Genomic DNA, 18,511 nt, shown 5'->3' with positions numbered 1-18,511 from the left:
CAATGTGTGTGTGTGGGGGGGGGGAGGTACCATGCATACTTACTAGGCCTGTGCATGTCGGAAATAGTCGGAATTCAATTTCAGAATTCCCAGCTCTACCACCAGGAGGCAGTGCCTCATGCAGCAAGTGCCCCAGGCTAGGTGGGGGCTCTTTAAAAGCCACCCAGCACTGGTGCGGGGATGGCTGGGCAGCACAGCGATGTATGGGTGCTTTGGGGGTGGGTGGGAAGAGAGTGCTGCAGGGCGGCCTGGGAAGTGTGCACAGTTGCTGGAATGCCACATGCAAGCATGGGGTTGGTAGTTCTTCTCGAGCTCCGAAATGAAATTCCAACTATTTTCAACATGCACAGGCCTAATAGTTACACTCTCCAAAAGTTGATTCTTCTGATCTCTGGCTATTGTCTAACAAATTAACCTGGGCTCTTTCCTTTAGGAAAAAGATGAACAAGAAGGAAGGTGCATGAACATGCTCAGCATCCATCCCTGGTTCCTTTCTCCAACTTCCTGCCAGAATCACTAAGTTGCTCTGGCAAATAAATTATCTGTTCACCCACAGAAGATCCTAGGATCTTAAAAAAGGTTCCAGCAAGAGAAGAGTTAGGGCTCTTACAAATTCAATGAAGCTTCTAAAAGTAGGTAAGAACATAAGAACAGTCCTGCTGGATCAGGCCCAAGGCCCAGGATCCTGTTTAATACAGTGGGCCATCATATGCCTCTGGGAAGCCCATAGGCAAGAGCTGAAGGCATTAGGGGTGTGTACGGAACCGCCAAACTGCGGTCCGGCACTGGGGTGGGGGGTTGCTTTAAGAGCAGGGGGAGGGTTTACTTATCCCTCCCACCGCTTTCCCGCTCTGGCGCCCGTAATTTTAGTAGTAATTGGGAGGTATCCTACCGCCCCTTCCACCCTTTCGCTATGAAAAGCTCCCAGGAGTCCTCTGCGCACGTGCGCACTTTGTGTGCGCGCTTCACGTCTCTGTGACATGTGCGCGCAGAGGACTCCTGGGAGCTTTTCATAGCGAAAGGGGGGAAGGGGCGGCAGGGAGGTATCCTGCCACCCCAATTACTACTAAAATTACGGACGCCAGAGCGAGAAAGCGGCGGGAGGGGTAAGTAAACCCTCCCCCCGATCTTAAAGCACCCCCCGCCACCCGAACCGAACTACCCAGGTCTGGACCAGTCCGGACCGGTCCGGAGGCCTTTAGAATGGCCTCCAGAGTAGTCCGGACACATCCCTAGAACGCATGCCCTCTCTCCTGCTCTTATTTCCCTGCAACTGGTATTTAGAAGCATCTTGCCTCTGAGGCTGGAGGTGGCCTATAGCCCCCAGACTAGTAGCCATTGATAGACCTGTCCTGCATGAATTTATTTAAACCTCTCTTAAAACCATCCAGGCTGTTGACTGTCACATTTAAGTTAAGGCTCCCATCTGAACCTGTGTATCATGTAAGTAGTAAAGACATTGTACAGTCTCATATATTGTGCTTTCTTATTGGTGATTTTAAACAATGTAACATATCTTAATGTAATGAATCATCAAGACTCATTAACGTTTTCAATGATTTTAATTGTAAAACTCCCAGAGACGCATGTTTGGGGCAATTTAAACAAACAAACAAACAAACAAACACTATTATTGACACTATGTCCTTTATGTTAGAATGCCCTGCAACATTCCATGACAACACAGCAACAACCATTGGCTGAGAGGTTTTCAGGGAGCAAACTGTCACGAGCTGAGCCATGGACAGTGGTCACGAGGGAGCACAAGTCTTAAGCCAAGACTGGGAGAACCAGGAACATGCTAAAGGTATGGTCAAGGAGAAAGTCAAAAGCCAGAGGGTCAAAGAGGACCACATTAACAACGAGATGATGAGGGTGTGAAAGGGATTATTAAAGAGGATAAGGGGATTGTAGAGAAGCTGAATGAGTTCTTTGCATCTGTCTTCACGACGGAGCATACTGACCAAATACCCTTTCTAGAATTGAGCTTTTCAGGTTCAGCAGCTGAAGAACTAGGTCAACTTGAGGTTACAAGGGAAGATATTCTAAATTGTCTTGAAAAACTAAAAATTAACAAATCACCAGGGCCAGATGGCATACACCGAAGAGTTCTAAAGGAAATCAAATGTGAAATTGCTGATCTCCTAGCAAAAATATAACTTGTCCCTACAATGAGGCTCTGTACCAGAGGACTGGAAAGTAGCCAATGTAACTCCAGTTTTCAAAAAGGGATCCCAGTGGGTCCAGGAAATTACAGGCCGGTCAGCTTAACTTTGGTGCTGGGTACATTGTAGGGATGTGCATGGAAGCAACTGGGGGCGGCTCAAGGGTGGATACCCTTAAAGACTGGGGAGGGTACACTCCCCCCCTACCCCCGCGTTTCTCCCGCCGGCACTGCAGTGTAAAAGGGTCCTCCAGGGCAGCAGAGTACCTCCTTGCCACCCTGTTGCCTCCTTGGACCAGAAGTGACTGGAAGTACTCAGCGTATATGCACGTTAGGCACATGTATGGACATCATGCTCACTCGTCGGGCATGCACGCACCCGACGTGCACATGCACACCAGGTACTTCCGGTCCAAGGAGGCAACAGGGCAGAAGGGAAGTACACTGCCACCCCGCTGGACCCCTTTACACTGACGTACCAGCAGGGAAAGCGCACCCTGCCCGATCCTTAAAGGTATCCCCCTGCCTTCGAACCAGTCAAAACACTGTTTTTTCAGACCTGTTCGGAGGCCCATAAAAGGGCCTCCAAACAGGTTTGTGCACATCCCTAGTACATTGATAGAAAGCATACTAAAGGACAAAATTGTTAAACATACAAAAGAACATATAGGAGAACCAGCATGGCTTCTACAAGGGCAAGTCTTGCCTCACTAACCTTTTGGAGTTATTTTAGAGTGTTAAGAGGCATGTGGATAAAGGTGATCCAGTTGACATAGTATATTGGGACTTCCAAAAAGCTTTTGACAAAGTTCCCCAGCAAAGGCTCTTGAATAAAATTAACAGTCATGGGATAAGGGGACAGGTTCAATTGCGGATTGGTAACTGGTTGAAGGAAGGAAACAGAGGGTAGGAATAAATGGACGGTTTTCATAATGGAGGAAAGTAGGAAGTGGGGTCCCCCAGGGAGCTGTACGGGGACCAGTGCTCTTTAACTTGTTCATAAACGATCTAGAATTTGCAGATGACACTAAACTATTTAGGGTAGTGAAATCCAAAACAGATTGTGAGGAGCTGCAAACAGATCTCTTCAAACTGGGGGAGTGGGTGACAAAATGGCAAATGCGGTTCAATGTAAGCAAGTTGTAGCAGATTTAACCCAGCCTTTGTCTCAAATTAAGCCCACATGGGGGGAAGAAACTGCTGACTCATTCCCTCCATGCTTTCCCAACAAAGGCTGTTCCTTTAAAACTTTCCTGTTTCATCTGTAGCTGATTTGCTGCCACAATGCCCACTTCAACAGAGTTTAATCTCCCCCTGGTGTGGGCAAAATTCCAGGGAACTCTCCTTCTCTTTACCAATGGAAAAGTACAAACAAACCTTCCACGTGCAGCCAACATGTGATGAGAAAACTTGGTAGAGTTGCTGAGCAATCAAAATTGAGATGTGTGTTGCACCAGAGTAAAACCCCTTTTCCTGGGTTAAAAATCCACTCAGAGTCAGGTAAAATACGAGAGAGAGAGAGAGAGAGAAATTTTATTCAAAATACTACAGACTGCTTTTGTCTGAGGCTTTCTCAGCTTTTAGTTACAGGTAAAAGGAAATTCAGTAGTTGCAAGAATACTTCAAGAAGCACCCAAGTTGCAAGGAACAGGGATATAGGAACCTTTAAAAGTACCTTTACAGGTTATAGAGATTTTTGCAACACCCTAGCTGCATTACCAATAGAGAAACTTAGAACAATATCAGGAAAATGCAGAGTACATAAGTTTCTGATGCAAGCTAAATAGCAAACTGTTCCCTAGATTAAATCTTTCTCCAAAGCCAAAGCTCTGGCTTCCTTCCTGAACTCACCAAATCCATGGTAGAGACTTCAGGCCCCTGCAGCTAACTTCCCAGGATTGCAGTCCTTCTTGTTACAGCCATTTGCCTGGCCAACAACCTGTTGCAAGCACAGTCTGGCTCCAACTGAGAACGAAACCTTTTTCTTCCTGTCACAAGGCCCTCTAGGTCTGAGTGGCTGATCCCTACAGGCCACTGCCTGTCAGTCAGGACAGGGTTCACTTCCAGTTAACTCTTTAGGGGAGGGGAGAGGCCGTTCACTACACAAGTGTAAAGTGATGCATACTGGGGCAAAAACCCCTCCAACTTCAAATATACACTGATGGATACTAAGCTGTTGGTGACTGACCAGGAGAGAGATCTTGGGATTGTGGTGGACAGCTCATTGAAAGTGTCGACTCAGTGATGGGCTCAGGATTTTGGTTACAACATAGACTTGGAGAAATGGGGAAAACTATGGATAGAAGACATGAAATACACTGCCTGTTCTAATTTAAAGGAAAATAATCTTAAGATGATGTATAGATGGCATTTAACTCCTAAGAAGTTGGCTTTAATTTACAAGAACATGTCAAACAAATGTTGGAAGTGTAAAAAAGAGGAGGGTTCCTATATACATTTATGGTGGACTTGTAATAAGTCTAAAGGCTATTGGGATTTAATATACAATGAGCTTAAAGTGTTTACAATGACTTTCCCTAAGAGCCCAGAAACAATAGTATTAGGTATTGATAACAGTTCATTGCCTAGGAAATACTGGATCCTCTTTATGTATCTGACAGCAGCAGCAAGATTGACATTTGCATACAAATGGAAAGACATCCATTGCCCAAGTAAAGAGGATTGGATACTTAAAGTGTTAGAGTTGGCAGAAATGGCAAAGCTAACAGCATTATTAAGAAATAAATTTGAAGTATTTAAAAGGGAGTGGGACCCTCTTCTTATTTACCTAAAAACATATTATAAAATGGATTTCTATCAGGCTTTTGAGTGATAACAAAAATGTTTTTAAAATGCCCTAGAGCTGACTTTCGTACGATTTATTCGGGCAGAGAACGATTAAATTACAGGCAAGACTTGGGTATTGTAACTGATGATGAGATGGAAATCCTCATGGTTTTTTGTTTGTTTGTTTTGTTTGTGTTTTTTCTTTCTTTTCTTTTCTTTTTCCTCTGTGTGTGTGTGTGTGTGTGTGTGTGTAACTTGTGTTGTGAAAAATTGAATTAAAAGTATTTTTTTTTTTTTAAAGAAAGAAAGTGCCAACTCAGTGCACGGCAGCTGTGAAAACGGCTAATTCTATGCTGGGAGTCATGAGGAAGGGAGTACTGTGTACAGCTTAGGTCACTGTATCTTCAGAAGGATATTGTAGAACTAGAAAAGGTGCAGAAGAGGGCAACCAAGATGATCAGGGGCCTGGAGCACATTCCTTATGAGGCAAGGCTACAGCATCTGGGGCTCTTTACCTTGGAAAAGAGGCTCCTAAGGGGAGACATGATCTAGGTGTATAAAATTATCCATGCAGTGGAGATGGTGGACAGAGAGAAATTTCTCTCGCACACACACTAGAACCAGGGGTCTTCCCATGAAACTGATGGTTGGGAAGTTTAGGACCAAAAAGAGGAAGTACCTTTTCACACAGCGCATAATCTATGGAATTCTTTGCCATGGAACGTGGTGATGGCCACCAGCTTGGATGGCTTTAAAAGGGGCTTAAACAAATTCATGGAGGACAGGTCTATGAGGACGCTCTGGGAAGAGCAGAAGGTTCCATATTCCCTCGCTGGCTTCTCCAAGATAGGGTTGAAAGAGACTCCCACCTGCAACCTTGGAGAAGCCACTGCCAGTCTATGTAATGAGCTAGATGGATCAATGGTCTGACTCGATATAAGGCAGCTTCCTAATTCCTGCCTTTATTAGCCAATGCAAAATTGTGGACAGAGGCACATAAAAACCTTACCTTAAAATCTGCTTGGCTCAGTCTGTGGTGGAGGGAGATTCAGATGGGTAAAATGGCACAGGGAGAAGGAGTTAAAAACCAAATAGTCTCCCCTACAGGGCAGAGAACAGTTTGGAAAGGCAATTCAGATCAGGAAAATAGCACAGGGAAAGGATTAAACTCCCACTTTCTCAATGTCATAACACCAATTCCAACTGAGAGCTACCATGACTGCATTTACCATGTTTTAAAACCATAAGATATTAATTCATAGATCTCCCAAAATCACATGTAGTTTACTCTGAGTTGTATTACTTATGTGACATGGTGAAACTGTCCTGGGGAATAGCTAGATAGCTAGCAATCTGACCTAGGCAAAACTAGTGATTATTTTCTGGGGTTATTACTGATTGCATTAGAATCTTTATTCCTGGAACGGGACATGAATGGAAAAGTGGGATCAGTGTGTCATGCCAGCAGATATATCATATGCTGGCATGGCATTTGCAGCACATATCAGCAAATGGACAAGTAGATGGATCTGATCATTTAAATTTGTACTGGCAAAAAACAAGCCGTTGGTAAATCCTCTTAGAAAAAGAAACAGGGAATCTGAAATAGATGTTAACTAGTAGGTGAAGACTCTCGTTCATGGAGGAAAGTCATTTTGTGTAGATTACTCTTATAGGAAAGTTCAAGAAATATATGTAAAAATTTTTATCAATGTGCTTACAAAGAAGAAGTAAAAGGACAGTTTGAAATTTGTAGGATTTCAACTTCAAACATTATTCATTTTAGCAATAGCAATAGCAATAGCACTTACATTTATATACCGCTTTATAGCCGGAGCTCTCTAAGCGGTTTACAATGATTTAGCATATTGCCCCCAACATTCTGGGTACTAATTTTACCGACCTCGGAAGGATGGAAGGCTGAGTCAACCTTGAGCCCCTGGTCAGGATCGAACTTGTAACCTTCTGGTTACAGGGCGGCAGTTTTACCACTGCGCCACCAGGGGCTCAATTTTATTGAATTTTATAAATTGAATTTATAATAAATTGAATTTATTCAATTTTACTGAATAATGATCATATCTGGTAAATTTGAATCTCAGAAAGATGTGCTTCTCTTGGGCATGATGTTGTTTTGGAATTATTGATCTGATTATTGAGCATTAAAAATCTGTTGAGAACAATAACAATTTAAATATGATAATTATGTTCAGAGTTTTTTTTAAACATTTAAACCATTCAGCAAGCATATTCCAGTACAAAAAGTAGTGCAAGCAGCTAATTTAAGTGGCAGGATTGTTCATGTAAAGTTTACTATCTGTAGGTAATTGGGAAGTATATTAATAATTCTTTTAAAAAAATTAAATGTTAACCAAGCTTATTCCAGAGTAAAAAGTAATGCATTCAGCTAATTTCAGTGACAGGACTGTGTATTTAATATCTTAGACTATCAGGAAGTATTATTTTATTTCACACAAATCAACCAAACAACAAATTTTTGAACTACTGTATATAACATTGTATATTATTTTTTGTGTCTTCTAAAAGTTGACTAGATATTGCCATAATTTTCTTCATAGTTTTGTAGTTTATGTCGGTTTACAGATTTTAATAAACATCTTATTTTGCTACATACAGATAACAAGATCAGTTAGGAAGGAGAACTTGCATTAGGTTCTGATTTGCTGGCAGTCAAGCATGACTTTTGTAAAGAAATTTAAAAATATCAGTTAAAGAACACCAGCAATAATTACAATATTATGAACAAAGTCCAAGGCCACAGCAGCTGTACAGTGATAAATGCAATCACTTAAAGTGTTATCAGCTTTATGAATTGAAGAGTCTTGACACTACTTGACATTCATTCTCAATTACCAGGTTCGTTACTCTCCTTCACTGAACAGCACTATAGAAGACCTCAGAAAAAGAGTAGTAAATGTAAGTAGCATGCTCCACTCCTTAGAAGGATCTGGGTCAGCTGATAAAACACCAGTTGTTAAATTATATTTGATAGGAGAAGCAAGCTATTAGAAATGCAACTTGCTCCTATTTCTTTTCTGGCATTTCTCACTGAAGGGTACACTCATTCTATAAAACATTTTGTAAGATTATTTTTATTGAAATATACTTTAGGCCTATGGTTATACAGAATAGTAGCTGCGTAAGAATATTAATTGCCATTTTCATACATCTTTCAGTTACATTTAATGCTTCTTTTCATAGCAAAGAATTAAGGACAAATAATAAAGCAGCACTAGAGTCAGGCAATTTGCATTCAGGGAAATATAAAAGGAGGTACTAAATGTTGGAGATGGAGTTCCAGTGCAACTATCCTAATGACCACTAGGGGCATTGAGAGTAAAGGTACCTAGTGAGGGTCTCTTATCTGTCCCTGCTTGCCCCTAATCTATGACCCCTGCTTTGACTCCTCAGGTACTTCCTGTAGTGAGTCAGTCCTCTTCCTTTCCTCTTAGAGAGCAAATGGAAACCTCTCTCTCCCTCCCTATTCATTATGTCGCTGATAGATAGGACAGGTCTTTCCTATCTCAAATGTATTTCACCAATAAACTAGTTAAGTAACTTAGGCTCTACAGCGATCTCTATGCGTGTTACTGATATAGCTGCAACAACTAAACCCTGCACTCTGTAACTGGAGTGGTAGCTTCCTTGGTGCTTTGCTAAATAATCACAAAATCCTAACACTAAATTTATTTGTGAAATAATTCCACATACAGTTTACTATCTTTGTTTACTAACCTGACTGAGTTAGCAAAGCATCTACCCTATTAGGATGGCTGCAATCAGCAGACTGGCTTATTCTACCACACCCACCAAATTTTATCCTCCATTCCCCATTTGTGTGGCTGGTTTGCTTAACATCTAGTTTGAAGAAGTCTCCTGAAAGCTTGCTTGTTGCTATGTGATGTTTCAATTAGTCCTAATAAAGGTATTACAGTACTGTTGCCTTTGTATTTTTTCTAATGGACCAACAGGGCTACCTGCAGTTTTTACCTACTGTACTTTGGAGATTACAGAGAGATATTATAATGCTGGAGGAAAATTACCTCTACCAGCTAAGGATGGGACTTTGCCTATAAGGGAAATTTGCATTTCATCCACTAGATATCTGATAACTGCAAAGGGTTCAAGCACCTGGTGCAACGACACCAACTGATTACACCAAGAGGAGATCTAACTTACTTTATTATATTCTGCAGAATACAAGAAAGGTGATGCTCTATATCAAATGCAGCAAGGTAGGGAAACCTGAGTCCAAACCCTCATTTGGCCATGACACTTGCTGGGTGACACAGGGCCAGCCACTCAACTGGTTTGGCCTGCCTCACAGGGTTGTTGTAAGGAGGAAGAACGGGTTACAGAAGAGACTGTGAGATGCCACATCGGAACAGGACTTTGTCAGCAGTTACACTCAAACAGCCGTTGTGAAGTTCAAGAGCTGGAGTTTTATGTTGTGGCCTCTTGAGTGATGAGACTATATTTGACCTCCTAAAAACCCCAAACTCACAAGGAGGGTGAAAATGTGAATGCCATTTTTCCTTTTTGACTTTATTGCTTTTCCTTTTGCCCAGAATCGCCGTTTTGTCCTCGTGATCAGAGACCAACCTACAACACAAGCCACCAAGCCCTAAATGCGGACATCATCCCCCGTTCTGGACTTCAGTGGGAGAGGGGTCCAGGGCACGCAGGGAAACAAAAACATAAATTGGGGGGGGGGGAGCCAAAAGACCAAATTGAAAATAGCCTCAGATGTTATCCATCCTTTGTATTATTTGCCTTGAAAACTTGACTTCCCCTTTTTGTGCTGCTGGTTGGCACCCAGGGATTTAGTCTCAGGACACTGTCCCTACATGAACGGAGGGAGTTGGTAACTCACTTGCCTATCTTTCTCTCAAGTAAGCCGGTTTGCCAACCCAGAAGGAGGGAGCCCTGCACCCAGCAGTGCCGTGGACTGTCTTTCCGAGCAGGATCTGTTAAAGACCCAAACAGTGGTCAATTGAGATCCCTGCATCCCATTGCCGGAAGGTGATCCCAAGGGAGTCTCCAGAGGACAACACTCCTGACCCAGAAGGACTGGCAATGTGATAGGCCAGGTTTTGCATCTCCAATCCAGCCCAATAGTGATGGAACATCCATCAGCTGCCCTGCCCTGCGTTCGAGGAAGAGGACCTAATGCCAGGATCCTGCTCCTGTGGAAAAGGATCCTGAGTCCCAAAGTTCTGTAGGTGAAGATTAGACAACAAATACCTGAAGAGTGCCTGACAGCAAACAGGCAAGCCAAAAATCAAAATGTTGAAGTGTTCTATTTCTGCATTTTCCATCTTTCTCTGGAATCGAGTGTCTGCCACCATACCCTTTGGCTGCAATTACTGTATCCTGTGATTCATGGGAGCGCACATCAATACCAAGAATCACCTGCGACTTCTTGAAGTTACTGAGGATTGTTACAAAGGGGGTGGGGATTGAGTTTTGGGGGTAAGAGACATTGGAGTATTGTAAGCTACAGCTGCTGCTCCACACTGTAGAGACATAGACCTCACATACTCAGCTACCTCATCACTTGCTGCTGTTTGAAACAACTACTTCATTACATGTCGCTGCAAGGTTTCCACCCAAAATAACTGTGCTTACAATCTCAACTGGCCCTAAAAGGTCTGAGCTCTGTATGAAAACAGTTAGCATAACCAGCGCCATTTTGATTTTAGTCTTTTTGTTCATCTATAAGACCATTTGACCGGTTCTTTTCCCAGGCATCTCCTGATGTCTGCTTTGCATTGTATGCCTTGAAGTTACAGGCCTCCTTGCACCACCCTGTGATTTAGAGGCAAGGAAGGGGATTATGATACGAATGGTTCCTTGGTCTCTGTTTGCACTTTGATCCCACAATTTCATTTCAGATTTAGTGCAATATTTTCAAGTATGCATGTTTATTTCAATGAGATCAAGTGTCAACTGTCTTAACCAACAATGTATGTTCTGTTATTGCTGCTGTGTTGGCTTTTCCAAGAATTTGTTTTAGAAGTCTAGTTTGTTTCAGTACTAGTATAGCATATGCTTTTAGGGCAACTGTATACCTTCTTGACATTTTTGTTCAAACATTTGGTTATGAAAAGGACTGGGATGGTTTAAAGGTATCTGGGGACTGGTTATGGTTTTTGTAGGTGTGTTTACAGCCTTAGGACATTGTATACAATGTGTACCAGGATTGCTTGCTATGTGAAAGCCTACACTCAAGTTGCGGTCAAAAGTAAGATTGTACAATTAATTGCCCCACAACAGTTAGATGTGCATGTTAGTGACACTTAGAAGTGTTGTTAGCACTCACTTCTGTCTCAAAGGGGGGATTATGATATCTGGGAAATACCCCTAGACTCAGTTTTGCTTCAGTTGACGTAAGCTATGCCATTTTAAATTGCTAATACAGAGCCACAGGCTCTGACACTTGCCCTGACATGTCCCTACACGGTGGGGGGATCTGGCTAGGTGCTATCAGCATTCCCATGTATTCCTTTCTCACACTCCTATGTTACTTTTGTATCCTGAACTCAGCAACAGTCATGGTGATGGGCCATCCTGTTCTTTCCCTTTGATGGGAAAGAGGGTTGTTTCTCTTGCTCAGAATAACGATGCATAGTTTTAGGAATGTAAAGTAGTAACAATGTCAGTCATTGTTTGATGTAGAAGCTTGCTATGGTAATGTATCACCTGACTGTCTCCTGCCCTTTGATTTGCTGGAAGTGTGAAACTTGTTGTCATTTTGTATATATACTTAGAGCAGATTCCATTTTGGGTTGCTCTACCTTGCTGCATTTGATATAGAGCATCACCTGTCTTGTATTCTGCAGAATATAATAAAGTAAGTTAGATCTCCTCTTGGTGTAATCAATTGGCGTCGTTGCACCAGGTGCTTGAACCCTTTGCAGTTATCATATCTCTACCAAATTTGGATTCTGTTAGCTATTTACTTAGTGTGCCACTAAAATTAATCTCCAGCTCTATTAATATAATGACTACAAAGCGTGTATCTACTTCAGCTGTTTAAAAGGGACCTGGCTGGATCTTCTGACTAGTGTCTAGAGGCAGATCCAAATTACTGCTAGCTTTTGCATTTTCAAAAGCAGAACATCTATTCTTCATCCCAGTTAGTGGCAGCTGATACTGCGAAGGCTGGGGGAGTGGAAAACAAGCCGCAGGCGCTGTTCATTTGCACTCATCTCACCTTTTCTGGCTGCCTCTCTGTCTCTTGCATTGCTCTACCATGGTGTTAACCCCAGGTATGCAGACTAATCTGGCAAATACCAGTCCATGCCTCTGGAGTAAGGCTGCAGCAGGGTGAGGTGGGAGACAGAGAGTCAGCCAGATATGTAGCTTGTTTTCCATCTTCCCAGCCTCACCCATACTGGCTGCCACTGATACAGTGTTTCCTAATCTTGGATGTGGCAGGATGGGCTGTGGTTACATACTGAGGGAATTTAACCTTCATTTAAAGGGCAATATTGAGATAAGTATTCCTTTGTTATTTCTTCACATATTCCAAAGCTAAGCCAAAGCAGCAGAAGCAATCTAAGCAATTAAGCAAACTGGAAATGGTAAATATATCCCATTGATAATAAAAGGCTCATGAATCACTTATGTCCAATCTCAGGATCATGTACGGTTATCATGATTTTGGCTAAGCCTGAGACTTACAAGACAGAGCCTTGTGATGTCACTGAGTTTCCAACTCTTGAAATAATATATATGATTCCTAGGCAGACTAAGGAGTAAAGAGTCAATACAAGCTATATGGAGGTCCAGAAAAACAGGAATATCAAGAAGAAGAAAATAGAAACCTCCCTTTCTCCCCTAGAGGGATTTTGCCCAATTGTTCCAGTGGAGAACTCTTTGAGATAAATTGTGAAAATATTCTTGTGAAATTCTGACTTTGTTTTGAAATAAATTGGAAAAAATTCTGAATTTTTAAATCTTTCAGAAATATGAGTAAAATATTTTATTAGTGTTTTAAAGTAATCATACTGCAGCCAATTACATTGATGCAAAACTTCTAGATCTAAGTTTCAAAGTTAATATTAGTGATTACAGCATTGCTACTGCTAAACAAGCAAAACTTGTAGGATTTGATGTTGAAAAAATACTTTCAAAAGTTATGGAATACTAGCTGGCCCGGGCACAGAGCATCTGCATCTCTAGGAGCCAGCGTGGTGTAGTGGTTAGAGTGCTGGACTAGGACCAGGGAGACCCAAGTTCAAATCCCCATTCAGCCATGAAACTAGCTGGGTGACTCTGGGCCAGTCACTCCTCTCTCAGCCTAACCTACTTCACAGGGTTGCTGTGAGGAGAAACTCAAATATGTAGTACACTACTCTGGGCTCCTTGGAGGAAGAGCAGGATATAAATGTAAAAATAAATAAATAAATAATAATTCCTGCTAACTGGGCAAAGAGGCACCTTTTACCGTGGTGATTCTCTTTATCTAGCAGGGGGAGAGTAACTGGCCCTATCCACCCCCAGCACAGTACTTCCAGTGACTGTTGCTGGTGTCTATCTTATGTTTCATTTTAGAATGTGAGCCCTTTGAGGAGAGGGAGCCATCTTATTTATTTATTATTTCTCTGTGTAAACCGCCCTGAGCTATTTTTGGAAGGGCAATATAGAAATTGAAATAATAATAATAATAATTCTCCTCCCTCCTCCCCCACCTATTCTTAGCCCTCCCCATCCCTCTTGGCTCCCCCCTCAGCTCTTTCCCCGTTCTCAGCCCATTTCGGCAGCCGCTTTCCTGCCTCCCCCCGCCGCTGCTTTCCCACCTCCCCAGCCACCACTCCCCCCACCCCCCGCACCATTTTCTCTCAGCTGGCTGTTAGTCTGTCCATTTGCTTTTTCCCCAGCAGCTCCCTTGTGAATTCTCGCAAGAGCTGCCACACATGGGATTAGCGATGGGTACATTTTAGAGAAAGAAAGAAACAAACAAACATAGATAGATAGATAGATAGAACATCTTAGATATTTGCTCCAAACTATTATTTTGACAAGCAAAATCCTGCAACATGGTGGCAAGGCCTATGAATTGCATAGTCTCTGATGCCTCCAGTTTCTTTCCTCCATTTTCAGAGCCAGGTCCAGTAATACCCGCAAGCTGCATACTTGCTCCGTCAAGGGGAGTACAATCCCATCCAGAACTGGTAAAATCTCCTCATCCCGATTGGCTCTCCTACTGACCAACAGTACCTCCGTCTTGTCCGGATTCAATTTCAGTTTATTAGCCCATATACAACCCATCACGGCCTCCAGCCCCTGATTCAGGACATCCACCGCCTCCCTAGGATCAGGCGACAAGGAGAGATAGAGCTGAGTGTCATCCACATATTGCTGACAACTCAGTCCAAGTCCCCGGATGACCTCTCCCAGCGGTTTCATGTAGATGTTAAACAACATGGGGGAAAAGACCGAACCCTGCGGGACCCCACAGGCCAATGGCCAAGTTGCCGAGCAGTAGTGCCCCAGCACCACCTTTTGAACCCTCTCTCCAAAATTCTATTGCTTATAAAACATTTGTTGAGTTAAACGTGAAACTTGGCATGCATAATGTACTAGATTATCTACAAATGTGCCTAATTTCAAGGAGATCTGATAAAAATTCCCACAAGTACAGCAAGTTAAATAGTGCTGAAAATTGACACATTTGTCCTTTTATGTCCAGTTCTTAGGCATATATCATGTATACACCCTGAGTCATTTTTGAAAGGGCGATATAGAAATTGAATTATTATTATTATTATTATTATTATTTCAATATTTGCACAATATAACTGGAAAATCAAACATCACCAAGACCTGGCAATGGTTTAAGAAAGGTAACTTGAAGAAAGAAACAGAGGGTTTAATACTGGCTGCACAAGAACAAGCACTAAGAACAAATGCAATAAGAGTAAAAGTCAAAAAATCAACAACAAACAGCAAGTGCCGCCTTTGTAAAGAAACAGATGAAACAGTGGACCACCTAATCAGCTGTTATAAAAAGATCGCACAGACTGACTACAAACAAAGGCATGACAAGGTAGAAGGGATGATACACTGGAACATCTGCAAAAAATACAAGCTACCTGTAGCCAAAAATTGGTGGGACCATAAAATTGAAAAAGTGGTAGAAAATGAAGATGCAAAAATATTATGGGACTTCCGACTACAAACAGACAAACATCTGCCACACAACATACCAGATATAACTGTAGTTGAGAAGAAAGAAAAACGAGTTAAAATAATCGACATAGCAATACCAGGGGATAGCAGAATAGAAGAAAAAGAAATAGAAAAAATCACCAAATACAAAGATCTACAAATTGAAATTGAAAGGCTGTGGCAGAAGAAGACCAAAATAATCCCAGTGGTAATTGGCACCCTAGGTGCAATTCCAAAACAACTTGAAGAGCACCTCAACACCATAGGGGCCACAGATATCACCATCAGCCAATTACAAAAAGCAACATTACTGGGTACAGCCTATATTCTGCGATGATATCTATAATAATAACAGCAACAACACTGATAATAAAATTCAGCCATCCCAGTGGTGGGAAGGACTCGATGTCTGGATAAAACAAACCAGTCAATAACACCTGTCTGACTGTGTAAACAACAATAATAATATTTCTTTCAAATTTGGTGAAAATGACTGATGTACTCTGTTTAGGCTTGTCTAGGAGGGGTGCTTTTTAGTGGTTTGGTGAAGTTTTGAGCATGGGTTCAAAAGTTATTAAGGTTTTCCTGCCCCATTAAAGCCTATGGATAGCAAGCCTTGGCAAAGTTATAGCAGGCGTGACACTGAAGCCAAAATTCAACACATTTGCCAGTACTTTAACATTTGCAGGGGGAGCCAATTAGTGGCTTCTAATGCAAGTGCGATGCCTATTCCATTAGTGATAGAATGTGAACTCTCAGAGAAGGGGAGACATGGAAATGACAGGTAGGAAAAGTCAGTGTCGGGGAGAGGCAGTGACGGTTTGGGGGTGTATGGAATGAATTTGAAGATGCTTCCTTTTCTTCCCTCTCCCCCATCCTCTGTCAGGCAGATGATAACTCTCTCACACTTAAAAATTACCTCACACTTCTCTCAGTTGACAATGTCCTACTGCCCACCTGCCACTGTCAGAATGCTGATAGAACTGCACTTGACCTGTGTTATAAAAGGCCCCATGGACTTCAATGAGCAGGACCACTTTAACTACACCTATTTTATTTTTAAAAATGCTGAGTGGATCTCAGCAAAATTTACAGCCTATTTACACAAATCTCAACTTATCAGGCAATTCCAAGCTGCTAATTTCTTTATGATTTTTCAAACGGTGGCCACTGGGGGGCGGGGGAGATCTGCAATTTGAGAGTCACTTCCCACGCTCTGCATTTTCCAGCATGCTGTAGGGTGGAGGTGATGCAGCACCATCTTCGAAGGCTCACACAGAGCACTGGAAAGTATATTCCTAACCAGAACATTTCCCACACAGTTCTATGGAGAAAGTTCTGGGAAGGACTACACTTTCCAGCATCCACTTGTACCTTCCAAGATATTCAGTCTAAGATCAAAATAAAGATTATTTGATTTGATATTTAACACTAAATGTGACATTGTGGAGGATATTAGATTGAAAACACTGTAATGATAAATTCCCTTTTCACAAACCATATAAATTAGTTAAAAAAACACTTGTCAGTTTAAGACCAGGTTATTTCAATTTGGCTCAAGCTCCACAAAACTGGGGAACTGGAATGTAAGTCTGATGCCTTCATACATGCCACATCACATGATCAGTAATGTTGTGCAAATTGTGCTTGCTTACAACTTACGTTTGATGGGCAACGCAAGGATCTTGAGCTGAGCCTCAAAGACAAAGGAAAACTGTGGGTGCATCGACGGTAGGGATGTGCTCGAAGCATTTCGACACCTCTATTTCCAAGTACAGAAATACTTCAAGCTGCCCCAGCTGAATCGTTTTGGCTGGAGATGAGCGGGCACTTTAAAAGGAGAAAGGCAGGTGTTACCTGCCCTTCTGTTGCAGCTCCCCCACCACCCCAGAGCTGTGCTGTTTGTACAAAGCAGCCAAGCTTCCCCCCCACCCCGCCCCAGAGCAGCACTTGTTGTATGAAGCAGCCAGGCTCTCTCTTTGCTGGTTGTATTTGCTTAGGAACAGGAAGTTCCCTGTTCCTAGTAGGAAATGGAATCTGAGCACGTGCAGACACCATCTTGAGTGCTCAGTGTTGCTGACCACTCGAGATGGCATCTGCACATGCTCAGACACCATTTCCTGCTGGGAACAGTGAACTTCCTGTTCCTAAGCAAATACAACCAGCAAAGAGAGAGCCTGGCTGCTTCATACAACAAGCACTGCTCTGTGGCAGTGGGGGGAAGCAAAGCTGCAACAGAGGGGAAGGTAACATCTGCCTTCCTCCTTTTAAAGTGCCTGCACTTCACTGCCCCAGATGTGCACAAAATGCTTCCTGCACATCCCTAATGGATGGCAATTTGTAAGCAAATACCATTGATGACACTGCGAATAGTATTACTGATCACATGGCATGGCCAATTTCCTGGCTTTTTGGAGCTTGAGTCAAAATGAGATAGCCTTAACTCTGGTCTTAAACTAGCAGGTCCCCTCTCACTTTAAACCATCATATATATATATATATAATTTATGGGAGCATTAAACAATAATCAATTACAAATTTGCAATATGTACTTATGGCCTTGTGTCATTATATATATATATCATGCAATGCAGTGCATTGTTTATTATATGGTTTATCATTCCAGACATCTTATGATGTCAGTCTTTTCAAATTGACAAATCTGTTTGATACTGATTAGCCTTTCATTTCTCTGTGTAAGGATGATAGTACTGATGTGATTGGAAACAACTTTTTTTGTTGCTTTCAATATTCAAAGCAAATACGTGCATTACAAAAGATAGTCTTTTGCTCTGATGGTGTTAAGTGGCTCAGAGATAAAGAATAGTGCTCAGTTCTTACTGCCACCTTCTGGTCTGGCCATATTAAAATGTGCACACATTTTTTTAAGGTAATAGAGAAGGAAAAGAGCTTTTGCTCATAATATAGTAACAATTGCCATAACAAATTAATAAAACTTACTGCCAGTTCAGATGCAGAAGAAAAATATATATTCTGCACGCTTGTAATAATTCTTTCACCAAGTTCTCATAACTTAATTTAACTGAAAGGCATATCATTTTAATGCAACTAATTGACCCCTGCTAACTGGGCAAAGAGCCACCTTTTACAGTGGTGGTTCTCTTTATTTAGCAGGGGGAGAGTAACTGGCCCTATCCACCCCCAGCACAGTATTTCCAGTGACTGTTGCTCTTGTGTGTCTTATGTGTTTTTTTTTTTAGAATGTGAGCCCTTTGGGGACAGGGTTCCATCTTATTTGTTTGTTATTTCTCTTTGTAAACCGCCCTGAGCCATTTTTGGAAGGGCGGTATAGAAATCGAATTAATAATAAAATAATAATAATAATAATAAAAATTAATAATA

The 18,511-nt window shown here is 42.0% G+C and overlaps 1 long non-coding RNA gene across 1 annotated transcript; it reads left to right on the top strand.

The window, feature by feature from the left end:
- Positions 1-1,710: 1,710 nt before the first annotated feature.
- Positions 1,711-12,876, top strand: LOC128343296 (uncharacterized). The gene is made up of 3 exons (XR_008315444.1): positions 1,711-1,807; positions 7,829-7,888; positions 12,721-12,876. It is a non-coding gene; the product is annotated as an uncharacterized LOC128343296 (long non-coding RNA).
- Positions 12,877-18,511: the final 5,635 nt, after the last annotated feature.

The sequence above is a fragment of the Hemicordylus capensis genome, chromosome 2, assembly GCF_027244095.1.
Source record: "Hemicordylus capensis ecotype Gifberg chromosome 2, rHemCap1.1.pri, whole genome shotgun sequence".
Classification (NCBI taxonomy): Eukaryota; Metazoa; Chordata; class Lepidosauria; order Squamata; family Cordylidae; genus Hemicordylus; species Hemicordylus capensis.
Note: the sequence above shows the minus strand (reverse complement) of the source record. Positions and strands in the feature narration are given on the sequence as shown.